Source organism: Mesoplodon mirus, assembly GCF_964341445.2.
Source record: "Mesoplodon mirus genome assembly, chromosome: X".
Taxonomy (NCBI): Eukaryota; Metazoa; Chordata; class Mammalia; order Artiodactyla; family Ziphiidae; genus Mesoplodon; species Mesoplodon mirus.
The window spans coordinates 70,067,517-70,082,557 of record NC_138981.1 but is presented as its reverse complement, the minus strand read 5'-3'; positions in this window follow the sequence as shown (position 1 = coordinate 70,082,557).

The window sequence follows — 15,041 nt, the reverse complement described above, 5'->3', positions numbered from 1 at the left end:
TGAATGGGTAAAGAAGATGTGGCACATATATACAATGGAATATTACTCAGCCATAAAAAGAAATGAAATTGAGCTATTTGTAATGAGGTGGATGGACCTAGAGTCTGTCATACAGAGTGAAGTAAGTCAGAAAGAGAAAGACAAATACTGTATGCTGACATATATATATGGAATTTAAGAAAAAAAAATGTCATGAAGAACATAGGGGTAAGACAGGAATAAAGATACAGACCTACTAGAGAATAGACTTGAGGATATGGGGAGGGGGAATGGTAAGCTGTGACAAAGTGAAAGAGCGGCATGGACATATATACACTACCAAACGTAAGGTAAATAGCTAGTGGGAAGCAGCCGCATAGCACAGGGAGATCAGCTCGGTGCTTTTTGACCGCCTGGAGGTGTGGGATAGGGAGGGTGGGAGGGAGACGCAAAAGGGAGGGGATACGGGAACATATGTATATGTATAACTGATTAAATTTGTTATAAAGTGGAAAAAAAATATGGGATTAGAACACTCCCTAACACCATACACAAAAATAAACTCAAAATGGATTAAAGTCCTAAATGTAAGGTCAGAAACTCTCAAGCTCTTAGAGGAAAACATAGGCAGAACACTCTATGAGATAAATCACAGAAAGATCCTTTTTGACCCACCTAGAGAAATGGAAATAAAAACAAAAATAAACAAAAGAGACCTAATGAAACTTAAAACCTTTTGCACAGCAAAGGAAACCATAAAGGAGACCAAAAGACAACCCTCAGAATGGGAGAAAATATTTACAAATGAAGCTACTGACAAAGGATTAACCTCCAAAATTTACAAGCTGCAAATGCAGCTCAATATCAAAAAAAAACAGACAACACAATACAAAAATGGGCAGAAGACCTAAATAGACATTTCTCCAAAGATGATATACAGACTGTCAACCAACACATGAAAGAATGCTCAATATCATTAATCATTAGAGAAATGCAAATCAAAACTACAATGAGGTATCATCTCACACCGGTCAGAATGGCCATCATCAAAAAATCTAGAAACAATAAATGCTGGAGAGGGTATGGAGAAAAGGGAACACTCTTGCACTGCTGGTGGGAACGTAAATTGATACAATCACTATGGAGAACAGTATGGAGGTTCCTTAGAAAACTACAAATTGAGCTACCATATGATCCAGCAATCCCACTACTGGCATATACCCTGAGAAAACCATAATTCAAAAAGGGACATATATCAAAATATTCATTCCAGCTCTAATTACAATAGCCAGGACATGGAAGCCACCCAAGTGTCCATCATCTGATAAATGGATAAAGATGATGTGGCACATATATACAATGGAATATTACCAGCCATAAAAAGAAATGAAATTGAGTTATTTGTACTGAGGTGGATGGACCTAGATTCTGTCAGAAAGTCAGAAAGAGGAAAACACATACCATTTGCTAACACATATATATGGAATCTAAGAAAAAAAAAGGTCATGAAGAACCTAGGGGTAAGACGGGAATGGCGACACAGACCTAGTAGAGAATGGACTTGAGGATGTGGGGAGGGGGAAGGGTAAGCTGTGACAAAATGAGAGAATGGCATGGACGTATATACACTACCAAGCATAGAATACATAGCTGGTGGAAAACAGACGCATAACACAGGTAGATCAGCTAGGTGCTTTGTGACCACCTCGGCGGGTGGGATGGAAAGTGTGGGAGGGAGGCAGATGCAAGAGGGAGGAGTTGTGGGAACATGTGTAAATGTATGATTGATTCACTTTGTTATAAAGCAGAAACTAACAAACCACTGTGAAGCAATCATATTCCAATAAAGAAGTTAAAAAGAAAAAAATGAAATCATACTTTGTATATTGTTTTGAAGCTCTGCACTTAGTATATCTTAGACATCTTTCTATGCAGTAAATAGAGATTTATGTAGTCATTGTTAAAAAAAAGGAAAGAAACTACTTGTTTTGGTAAGGATGTGGTAAAAAGGAGATCCTCTACATTGTTGGGAATGCAAATTGGGCCAACCACTATGGAAAACAATATTTCATAAAATTACATATAGAATTACCATACAATCCAGAAATTCCACTTCTGGGTATATACAAAAAAGAAATGAAAACTGAATTTTGACAAAATATATAAATAAATAAACAAATAAACTCTCATGTTTACTGTAGCATTATTCACATTAGACAATACATGGAAATAACCCAAATACCCATCAGAAAATGAATGGATAAAAAAGTTGTGGTATATATATATATATATATATATATATATATATATATATATATATATATATATATATATATATATATATATATATATATATCATATACTATATATATATATATATATTATATTATTATTCAGCCATGAGAAAGGAGGATATCCTTTCATTTGTAACAACATGGATTGCCCTTGAGAACATTATGCTAAATGAAATAAGTCAGAGAAAGTCAAGTGCTGTGTAAGGTAGCTTATATGTAAAACCTAAAAAGTTAAACTTGAAAAAAACAGAGTAAAATGCTCATTATCAGGGGAGGAACAGGATAAGAGTGATGTTGTTTAAGTGTACAAACTTGTAATAAGTAGTAAATAAGCCATAGAGATCTAATACACAGTATAAAGAATATAGACAATAATATTGTACTATAATTATGTAATATGATAAATAACACTACATCAGCAATATTACAAAAAGTAACACACTTTACACCTTAAACATACACAATGTTACATGTCAAATTTATTTAATCAAAAAATGGTTCATTTATTTTTATTGACAAGTAGATTTCATTGTATGAATATTCCACGAATTGTTTACCCATTCACATGTTGATGGATATTTGGATAATTCCCAATTTCAATTATTACAAATAAAGCTAGTATGAACATTCTCATACAACTCTTTGTATGGACATATACATATGTTTTTATTTCTCCTGGGTAATACTTAAGAATGAAACGATCAGATCATATGACAGTGTTTGTTTAACTTTATAAGTGTATAATTATTTTGCAATATTTGCCAAGTTCAATGCCAATAAGATATTTTCCTAGGTTTTCCTCTGGAAATTTTTAAATTTTAGTCCTTATATTTAGTTTTGTGGTCCTTTTTGTTTTTTGAATGTGGTCTGAGATAAAGGTCTAGGTTGTTTTATTTATTTTTTGTTCTATTTTGTTTTCATATGCATAGTCCATTGTTTCAGCACTATTTCTTGAACAGATTATCCTTTGCCACTTGAATTGTCTTAGGACCATTACTGAAAATCAATTTACTATATATATGTGTCTCTGTTAACGGATTCTCTGTTTCATTGATCAATATGTCTATATTTACATCATTAAGACACTATTCAAAATTACTGTAGCCTTGATATTAGGGAGGTAGTCTAAATCCTCTAACTTTGTTCCTTTTTTTTCAAAATTGTTTAACCTTTCTAGGTTCTTTGCATTTCCATATAAAATTTAAAACCAGTTTCCTGATTTCTGCAAAAAATAAGTGCCTTCTGACGTTTTAATTGAGATTGCATTGACTCTGTAGATCATTTGGGGGGGCAATTAATATGCTAACAACACTGAGTTGTCCAATTCATGACCACACACTATTGTTCCACTTATTTTAGTCTCCTTTAATTTCTCTCCGCAAAGTTTTCTAGTCATCACTCCATCATTCATGCCTATCTTTTATCAAATTTTATTTTACACTTGCAAAACTCACATATTAACTCTGGTAGCTTTTCTGAAGAGTCTTTAGAAGTCCCTACATAGACAAACATGACTTATGTGGAAAAAAAGTTTTACTGTCTTCTAATCTATATGTCCTTTATTTACTTTTCTTGCCTTCTTGCAGTGGCTATGACATCCACTACAATATGAAATAAAAGTAAACAGACAGGAATTTTGTGCCTTGTTTCTGATTTTAGGGAGAAGTTATTCAGTCTCTTACAATGAAATATGATGTTAGTTGTAGATTTTTCATAGTTGGCCCTTTTCATGTTGAGACAATTCCTTTCTATACCTATTTTGCTTAGAAATGTTGATTTGAATGGGTGTTTAATTTTGTCAAGTGATTTTTCTGCATTTATCATATCGTTTTTCTCTTTCAGTCTGTTAATATGAATTATATTGTTTGATTTTCTTGTATGTGAAGTTAATTTTGCTTTCATAAGACAAGCCCTGCATGGTCATGGTGTGTTACCATTTTTATGTGTAGTTGGTTTTAATTTACTAGAATTTGTTATGAATTTTTGTGTCCATATTCATTATGGATATTGGCCTTCAGTTTTAATTTTTTGTACTATCTTTTTCTACGTTTTTTGTTTGTTTGTTTGTTTGTTTTTTATGAAGGCAATGCTAGCCTGCTAGCTTAATAAAAATAAGTTGGGGATTTCCCACTTCTATTTTCTGGGAGAATTTGTATAGCATTTTTTGATCCCTAAATGTCTGACAGAATTCTACAGTGAAACCATATGATCTTGCAGTTTTCTTAACAAGAGGATTTTAACTAATAGTTCCATTTAAAAAAATGAGATATAGGGTTATTTATGTTATTTCTTCTTGAGTGAGCATTGGTAGTTTGTTTCTTTCAAGGAATTTCTCCAATGTCCTATATGCTGTTTAAAGTTATTAGCATTAGGTTTTCAATCTATTAGCTTTTTAATTTCTGTGTGGTGTATAGTGACATACTTTCTCATTCCTAGTACTGGTAAATTTTATCTATCCAATGAACCAGCTTTTGATATCATTTTCTCATCTTTTTCTGTTTTCTATTTCATCAATTTCTCTTTTTTGCTTTTTTCCAGCTGTATTGAGATATTGTTGACATATAACATATGTATGGTTAAGGTGTACAACATGATTAATTGATACACATATATACACATATATATCACAAAACAATTATCACAATAATGTTGGTTAACACCTCCATCACCTCACATAATTATAATTTTTTGTGTGTAGTAATAACATTTAAGAGCTACTCTCTTAACAACTTTCAAGTATGTAATACAAAGTGTTAATTATATTCACCATGCTATACATTAAAGGACCTAAGTTTTCATTTGGAGATCTGCAATGAGAGTAAGTTTGGACATCTTTAAGGTAATTCACAGGTGAGGAGACTCTGAATTAATTGTCTCTGACTAGAATTAAATTTGCTCAGTTGGAGAGATAACTTACCATCTGTCCTTTCGTCCTTTTTGCTAAAGCAAAACTAAAGTTAAGTAGTCAATTTATTATCTTTTTTAAATTTCTTATTTTTACATATTCTGAGAAAGAATTTTCTTGGAAATAAATGTCTACCTCTAACAGGTATTTGATTTTATAATTTATTTTGCCAAGCTGATTTTAATTGCAGCACACAAAATATGAATATTAATGAAAAGAACTGTAATATCTTTTTGTTTGTTTCATTTGCTGTTTTTGTTTTGGTTTGTCATTTTGTATGATACCTTTGGTATTTCCTAGTTTTCTTTGGTTGGTCATGTTAAAATACGCATCTAGAATTATCTCTTGATCCTGTATAAAACTACTCAATTTAAAATGAAAGTAGGAGCCTTTGGGAGTACTTTACTGTCCATACTTTAGAGTATAATATATATTTCTTAGGCACCACATTCCATGTGGCTTGATAGTATGGAAATAACTGGCATGAAATATTCTTCACAGTACACTTCCTGGTGATATTTTCCTTCTTCACTTTTAATCAAACAAAAGCCTGAAAAAGGCCTTAACTCATAATAAAATACAATAGTAAAATAATTATTAAAATAACTATATTAAATAAACCATTTATTTAATTTTATTTTTATTTAATTTATTAAATTTTATTTAATAAAATAAACTATTTTATTAAAATAGTTTTAATGTATGTTTGGAACAATTGTATGCTTCTGAGGAAACATAACTCGTTAAAGTTAGTAAAAGGACAGACTTAATTAGTTACAAAACAATGACAGAGGAATTGGACAGCTGGGAATGTTCTTGTAACTTAAGAAAGCTGCTCATATATGTCTTGTTGTTTATATCCTTGCAGATTTTGAGAGCGTTAATATGGAAGAAAAGATAATTTCCTGAGGTATATCTAACTTTATACCAACAAACTATTGGACAACTCAGAGGAGGGTTATTCAACTTTTCCTCTGAATATATTATACATACATCCATATTTAAAGCTAAATTAAACTGTTAAATAGAAAGTCTCCTTACAGTTCTAGTATAAATTGCTGTGGTTTGCCAAGTGATAATGTGTCATAGAAAGTGTACTTTGTAGAAAATCAAGGAATGAAACTCAGGGAATTATCCTAAACTACCCCTACTAAAATAACATAGAAAATGGGACTTCCCTGGTGATCCAGTGGTTAAGAATCCACATTTCCACTGCAGGAGGCATAGGTTTGATCCCCAATTGGAGAACTAGGATCCCACATGCTGCATGGTGCAGCCAAAACAAAAACAACATAGAAAAGAAAGCATTTTGAAATTAGATTTTTAAAATAAATCATATAGTAGAGGAGATGTATCTTCTTAAGTGCCTATATGTACACAAATCTCTCTTAAGAAATAACTCAAGTGAGAGAAACACAATTTCTAAAGACTCCCTTTAAAGGGCAAAACATTGAGCAAATACAAAGAAATATATATATAGTTTGTGGGTAATATTTTTACTCCATTTCCTAGTACTTGTATGTGTATTATTTTCACTTGGTTGTTCATCCACTCATTAAATATATATTTACTACGTATACAGAATCTCATATTTGTTGAATAATATTTGTTGAGAAAATATTTGTTGAGTAAATAATTAATATGAAAGACCCTGCCAGAGGCTGGAAATAAAATTGTGAATAAGGGATGGCCTCTCTCTTGACTATTAAGACAAGATGACTGTAAACACAAAATTAACACAAATGCACAACTATAAGACAGTGTTGAAATACATGTATGCACAAATTGCTGTGAAGATTCATAGGAGGTGACCCGTTTTGGTGTGGACAACTGATGATGGCTGAGAGAAATTATATAAGGTAGTGAAGAGAAACTAACCTTTAGAGTCCCTGACATCCATATTTGCATCTTATTTCTGACACTGGCTTTAAAATTTTGGTCAAGGACTTAAAATTCTGATAATGTTCTTTTTCATCTGTAAGATGGAGGTGAAAAAAGTCTAGTATAGAAGGATTTTGTTTGCAGAGTGGAGTAAGAAAGTCCTTAGTACAATACTTGACACATGATCAATCAAATATTTCTTTCTTTCTTCCCAGAAGTAAGAGTATATTGGTTATCTATTGCTGAATAACAAGTTACCCCTAAAACTTAGCTGCTTACCAGGCACTTTTACTATCTCCAAATTTCTGTGTTTCAAACATCTGGACTTGGCTTTGCTTGATATTCTACTTTATGGTCTATCATGAGGTTGCAATAAAGATGCTAGCCAGGAAGGGAGTCTTATTTGAAGTTCTGACTAGAGAAGAATCTGATTCAAACTCATTGATGTGGTCTTCAGCAGGATTCATTTCCTTGAGGGGTATTAAATTGAGGGCCTTGATCCCTCACTGTCTGTTGGTTAAGACTTTACTCATTTTCTTTCCATGTGGGTTTCTATGATATGGAAGCTTACTTCATCAAAGCCAGAAAGAGACAGAGTGTGCTAGCAAGACAGAAGTCACCATCTTATGTAACCTAATCACAGAACTGATATATTAAGGATGCCATATTCCATTGTTAAGAATCAAGTTATTAAGTTCAGCTTTTACTCATGGGAGAGGATTATACAAGGGTGTGAATGCTAAAGGCAGGGATTACCAGAGGTAATCCTAGAGGTTACCTACCACAGATTGCATTTAAAAGTTACCTTTTATTGTGTATTTGCTGTATGTCAGGCAATGTGTCAGTTAATTTATAGGAATAATCTCATTTCCCTCTTTCTTTATTTAAAATTAATTATTTTTTTTTTTATTTTTGGCTGTGTTGGGTCTTCATTACTGAACATAGGCTTTCTCATTGCGGTGGCTTCTCTTGTTGTGGAGCACAGGTTCTAAGCATGCGAGCTACAGTAGTTGTGGCATTCCAGCTCAGTAGTTGAGGCTCGCAGGCTCTAGAGTGAAGGCTCAGTAGTTGTGGCACATGGGCTTATATGCTCCATGACATGTGGGATCTTCCTTGACCAGGGCTCGAACCCATGTCCCCTGTGTTGGCAGGTGGATTCTTAACAACTGTGCCACCAGGGAAGTCTCATTTCACTCTTTCAACAACCCAATGAAGAACATATTACAGAGATCGTTTAAACTGTTCTCCGTTTTAAATTTGTCTTTCTTTTTGCTGCTCTGATTGGGTGATTTCTGTCACTTTATCTTCCAGTTCATTTATGTGTTCTTTATCACCTAGTCTGCTGTTAATTTCTTCTATTGTGTTTTTCATTTCACTTATTGTATTTTTCAGTTCTGACTGATTCTTTATATATATATATATATATATATATATATATATATATATATATATTCTAGGTCCCTGTTAGAATTCTTACTGTGCTCATCTATACTTTCCCCTACTTCAAGTAGCATTCTTATTACTCATGCTTTGAATTCTCTATCCGGTACGTTGCTTATTTCTGTTTCATTAGTTGTTTTTTTCAGGGTTTTTCTCTTGCTCTTTCAATTGAGAAAAATTCCTCTGTCTTCTCATGTTGTTTAACATTCTATGTCTCTGTTAAAGGTAGGTGAAACAGCTACCTAATGCGTTCTTGAAGGGTTGTCCTTATGTGGTATCATCCCTACATAATCCATGTGTGCCTAGTGGTTTTCGTGGTAGAGGTGGATTTGACATGAATTCAAGCAACATATTTCCTCAGGGTGTGCTTGCAGTGATCACTTTTGTAGGAGATGGGCATGGAGATGGTGGGGCTAGGGCTGGAATCAGTTGTGAGCTTTTCTTCTGCTCAGTGGCCCTCACCAGTCTATTTAGGGTGAGGTCAGTTCCTATGTTGCTGGAGCAGAAGCCCTGAGTATTGGGTTCAAGCTGCCTCTGTTTCTTATAAGTGTGTGCTCTCTCCCCCTCCCAGCACTGCCATCCACATACCAGAGGGGAGCACCTCTGGGACAAGTGGGGCTGGCCTAGCCACTCAACATGGGTCAGGGTTCAGACTGGCAATCTAGCCAGGGTTAGAGACCCAGACTACTTCTAACACACTGCCTGTGTTAGCTCCAGTAAATGATGCCCCTACTCTGCTCAGACACTGCTTGGGGCCTGAGTCTCCTTTGTCCCTCTCAGCTGGACTCTTCCCTCAGCCTCTGCTGCCCTCTGGAGCTGTGCTGCAGGACAGGCAGGGTCTGTGCTGGCTTTTTGGATGTGTCAGGGTGAGTGCTGTGGTGGTCCAGCTGCCATCAATCTGTACTGCTTCTGGTGTGTTGCCTGTGTAAGCATCAATAATGGCTGTCCCCACCCTACTCAGACTGCTTCATGTCTGAGCTGTCTCTGTGTCTCATGGGTAATCTTGTTCTGGGTTGTGGTATCCCTTTCTCCAGTGTGAAGTTGCACTGTGAAGCAAGCGGGGCTTCAGGTTTTGCTGAGCTCAAGCTGAGGTTCATGCCAGAGATGTTGTGGGAAACTAGCCAGCCACTCATGCATTCTCAATCTGCCCTCTCTGCTCTGCTTCAGGAGCAAGAAAGCATCCGTGTGCTCCTCAAGAACAGATCCCAGGCTTCCCACAGCCATCCTGTTTGTCCCACTGGCTGTCCAACCAGCAAAGGGTGCTCATTTTCACTGTGTAGAAGCTCAGTGCTGGTGTACCAATATGTGACTCAAACCACTCACTCTCCAAGGAGGACCTCCACCCATGTAATCTCCCTTTTCCTCTGAGTTCCCCCCCAAAGGCACAGGCTCTAATCTGATCACTTCTCTTCCCTTCCTACCTGACTCCATGTGGATCTTTCTTACATCCTTGTTTGTACAAGAGTCATTCTGCCAGTTTTTGGCTAGATTTCAGTGAGAATTCTCCACATGTAGATGTATTTTTGATATGTTCATGGGAGGTGGTGAGTTACGTGCCCTCCTACACCACCATCTTGATCTGACTCCCCTATGATGAATTTTTTTTCCTTCACTAATCTCTTTTTTGAAATGAATTAATAGACCAGTAGGGACAAAATCAAATTATCCAGAAAATGAATGTAAGCATAGTTTTTATTTTCCATAATTATAGAATATGTTGAAATAATAACTATAGTTATTTTGTATAGCTCCAGTGGGCAAAGATAGTACTAATTAGTGGAGTTACTCAGCCCAAGTTTATACTTCCTAATAAAGTATATTTTCTTCAGAAGAAACTGACCTTTCCATGATGAGTCCAAGCAGACCCCGGATAACCAATTGTTAGAGATGTAGAATTGATTCATAAATCAATGTTCTCAGTCTGTGAGAAAGTTTTTATTAGAATTCAGTAAAATGAAAATCTTAAGGGGAGATTTATGATTTTATTATAGAATTACATATATTAAATTTCAAACTATCTTTTATTTAGATATTTGGAAATTAATTAACATTTATTTTATAAAATGATGATAACAATACAATTATTGTTGTGATTTTGCTTGCTAACATAAAATATTGTAGACTATATACTTGTTTTTCAAATTTTAATTTTTCAGTCTCACCTTTCTGTAAAATTGAAAAGTCTGCAAGCTTTGTGCTAAATGATTGCGAAGATCTCTGAAAATACTGAGATTCCTTGATTCCCTGATTTATTGGATTGGATTATTATTTCAAATAACATAGTCCAACTTCCAAACATAACAATAGATATTTTTTGTACATAATATGTAATAATAAAATTGATATTTATTATTGCCACAATTTTACAATAGATAAAGCAGAGACAGTGGAATTATGTAAATTGCATTCACAATTGATAAGAACTATAGCAATGATGCAAGAACAGATTTGCCTAATACTGATCTGTTCCATTCCCTTGATATATGGTTTCTCTTCAGTTGTATTTAAACTGCAAAACTCTGTTCCATGGCAGAGATTGCCACCATTCGGTCTTCCAGATCACTTATCCGTTCTTCTGCCTCAGTTATTCTGCTACTGATTCCTTCTAGTGTATTTTTCTTTTCAGTTATTGTATTGTTCATTTCTGTCTGTTCTTTAGTTCTTCCAGGTGTATGTTAAAAATTCCTTGTATCATCTTGATCCATGCCTCCATTCTTTTACTGAGTTCTGGGGGAAAATAGCACAGAAATATAGATCAATGCAGGAGGATAGCAAGTCCAGAGATAAACCCACACACCTGTGGTCACCTAATCTATTACAAAGAAAGCAAGAATATACAGTGGAGAAAAGACAATCTCTACAATAACTGGTGCTGGGAAAACTGGAAAGCTACATGTAAAAGAATGAAATTAGAGCACTTCCTAACACCATACAAAAAATAAACACAATGGATTAAAGACCAAAATGTAAGGCTGGATAATATAAAAATATTAGAGGAAAACATAGGCAGAACATTATTTGACATAAATCACAGCAATATCTGTTTTGATCTACTTTCTAGAGTAATGAAAATAAAAATAAACAAATGGTACCTAATGAAACTTCAAAGCTTTTGCACAGCAAATGAAACTATAAACAAGATGAAAAGGCAACCCCCAGAATGGGAGAAAATACTTGCAAACAAAGTAATCAACAAGGGATTAATATACAAAATATACAAAATGTTCATGAAGCTCAATATCAAAAGCATAAACAACCCAATAAAATATGGGCAGAAGATCTAAATAGACATTTCTCCAAAGAAGACATACAGATGGCTAAAAAGCACATGAAAAGGTGCTCAACTTCACTAAGTATTACAGAAATGCAAATCAAAACTACAATGTGGAATCACCTCACAATTGTCAGAAAGGGTATCAGAAAATCTACATACAATAAATGTTGGAAAGTGTGTAAAGAAAGGGAACACTCCTACATTGCTGGTGGGAATGTAAACTGGTACAGCCACTATGGAGAACAGTATGGAGGTTCCTTAAAAATCTAAAAATATAGCTACCATATGATCCAGCAATCCCACTCCTGGGAATATATCTGGAGAAAAGCATAATTAGAAGAGATACATGCACTCCAATCTTTTTTGCAGCACTATTTACAATAGCCATGACACAGAAGCAACCTAAATGTCCATCAACAGAGGAGCGGATAAAAAAGATGTGGTGTGGTGGGACCTTCAAGATGGTGGAGGAGTAAGGCTTGGAGATCACCTTTCTCCCAACAAATACATAATAAATACATCCACATGTGGAGCAACTCCTACAGAACACCTATTGAAAGCTGGCAGAAGACCTCAGACTTCCCCAAAGATAAGAAAAACCCCACGTACCTGGGTAGGGCAAACGAAAAAAAAGAAAAAAAAAACAGAGACAGAAGAATAGGGACAAAACCTGCACCTCTGGGAGGGAGCTGTGAAGGAGGAAATGTTTCCACACAATAGGAAGCCCCTTCACTGGTGGAGACGTGGGGTGGGCAGGGGGAAGGCTTTGAAGCCATGGAGGAGAGCAGAGCAACAGGGGTTCAGAGGGCAAAGGGTAGAGATTCCTGCATAGAGAATCAGTGCCGATCAGCACTCACCAGCTTGAGAGACTTTTCTGCTCACTCACCAGGGATGGAAGGGGCTGGGAACTGAGGCTCGGGCATTGGAGGTCAGATCCCAGGGAGAGGACTGGGGTCGGCTGCGTGAACACAGACTGAAGGGGGCTAGTGTGCCACAGCTAGCTGGGACGGAATCTGTGAAAATCTGGATTTGCCTAAGAGGAAAGAGACCATTGTTTCAGGGTGCACGAGGGGAGGGTATTCCTTTCCTATCTCCTCACAGAAGGCAAAGAACTACCTAAACGAGCTCCAGAGAACGGCGTGAGCCAGACCTATCAGCTCGGACCACAGAGTTGGATACGAAATGCTAACGCTGATGCTGCAGCCACCAAGAAGCCTGAGGCAAGCACAGGTTACTATCCACAACCACCTGCAGGCCTGTGCAGAAGCATGCCACTCCCAGGGTCGCATGATGCAGTGACAACTTACCCAGAAGAACACAGAGCATGCCTCAGGCTGTTGCAACATCACGCATACCAATTATAACTGCTGTACCCCTGCTTCTGTCTACCCTGAATGAGCAAGAGCCCCTAATCATCCTCTGCATTAACCCCATCCTGTCTGTGCAGGAACAGATGCCTGAGGGCAACCTACACACAAAGTTGGGGCAAAAACCAAAGCTGAACACCAGGAGCAGTGTGAACAAAGAAGAGAAAGAGAAATTTCTTTGTGCAGCCTCAGGAGCAGCAGATTAAAACCCCACAATCAACTATATCTACCTTCCATCTGTGGAAAACCTGAACATAAAATGAATCATCACAAAATTGAGACAGTGGACTTGGGGATAAACTGTACACTTGGGGTTTGCTGGCTGTAACTGATTTCTTTCTGATATTTATGTTTATATTATTATAGATTTTAACACATATTATCATTGGTGGATTTGTGCATTGGTTTGGTCGTTCTATTCTTTTACTTTATATTGATATTTTCTAATTTTTTACTTTAATTTTTATTTTTTATTTATTTAATTTTTTAACATCTCTATTGGAGTATAATTGCTTTACAATGGTGTGTTAGTTTCTGCTTTATAACAAAGTGAATCAGGTATACATATACATATGTTCCCATATCTCTTCCCTCTTGCAACTACCTCCCTCCCACACTCCCTATCCCAACCCTCTAGGTGGTCACAAAGCACGAGCTGATCTCTAAGTGCCATGCGGCTGCTTCCCACTAGCAATCTATTTTACATTTGGTAGTGTATATATGTCCATGCCACTCTCTCACTTTGTCACAGATTACACTTCCCTCTCCCCATATCCTCAAGTCCATTCCCTAGTAGGTCTGTGACTTTATTCCTGTTTTACCCATAGATTCTTCATGACCTTTTTTTTTTCTTAGATTCCATATATATATATATGTTAGCATACAGTATTTGTTTTTCTCTTTCTGACTTACTTCACTCTGTATGACAGAATCTAGGTACATCCAACTCACTAGAAATGACTCAATTTCGTTTCTTTTTACGGCTGAGTAATATTCCATTGTATATATGTGACACATCTTCTTAAACTATTCATCCAATGATGGACACTTAGGTTGCTTCCATCTCCTGGCTATTGTAAATAGAGCTGCAATGAACATTTTGTTACATGACACATTTCGAATTATGGTTTTCTCAGGGTATATGCCAGTAGTGGGATTGCTAGGTCGTATGGTAGTTCTATTTGTAATTTTGCTAAGGAACCTCCATCCCGTTCTCCACAGTGCCTGTATCAAGTTTCATTCCCACCAGCAGTGCAAGACTGTTCCCTTTTCTCCACATCCTCTCCAGCATTTATTGTTTCTAGATATTTTGATGATGGCCATTCTGACAGGTGTGAGATGATATCTCATTGTAGCTTTGATTTGCATTTCTCTAATGATTAATGATACTGATCATTCTTTCCTGTGTTTGTTGGCAATCTATATATCTTCTTTGGATAAATGTCTATTTAGGTGTTTGGCCCATTTTTTGAATCAGTGATTGTTTTTCTGATATTAAGCTGCATGAGCTACTTGTAAATTTTAGAGATTAATCCCTTGTCAGTTGTTTCATTTGTAAATATTTTCTCCCATTCTGATGGTTCTCATCTGGTCTTTTTTTTTCTTTTTTCTTTTTTTTCTTTTTTTTTTTTTTGAAGCAGGGTTCCCTTTTCTCCACACCCTCTCCAGCATTTATTGTTTGCAGATTTTTTTAAATTTTTTTATTAGTTTCTGCTTTATAACAAAGTGAATCAGTTATACATATACATATGTTCCCATAACCCTTCCCTCTTGCGTCTCCTTCCCTCCCACCCTCCCTATCCACCCCTCCAGGTGGTCACAAAGCACGGAGCTGATCTCCCTGGGCAATGCAGCTTCTTCCCACTATCTATCTAACATACGTTTGGTAGTATATATATGTC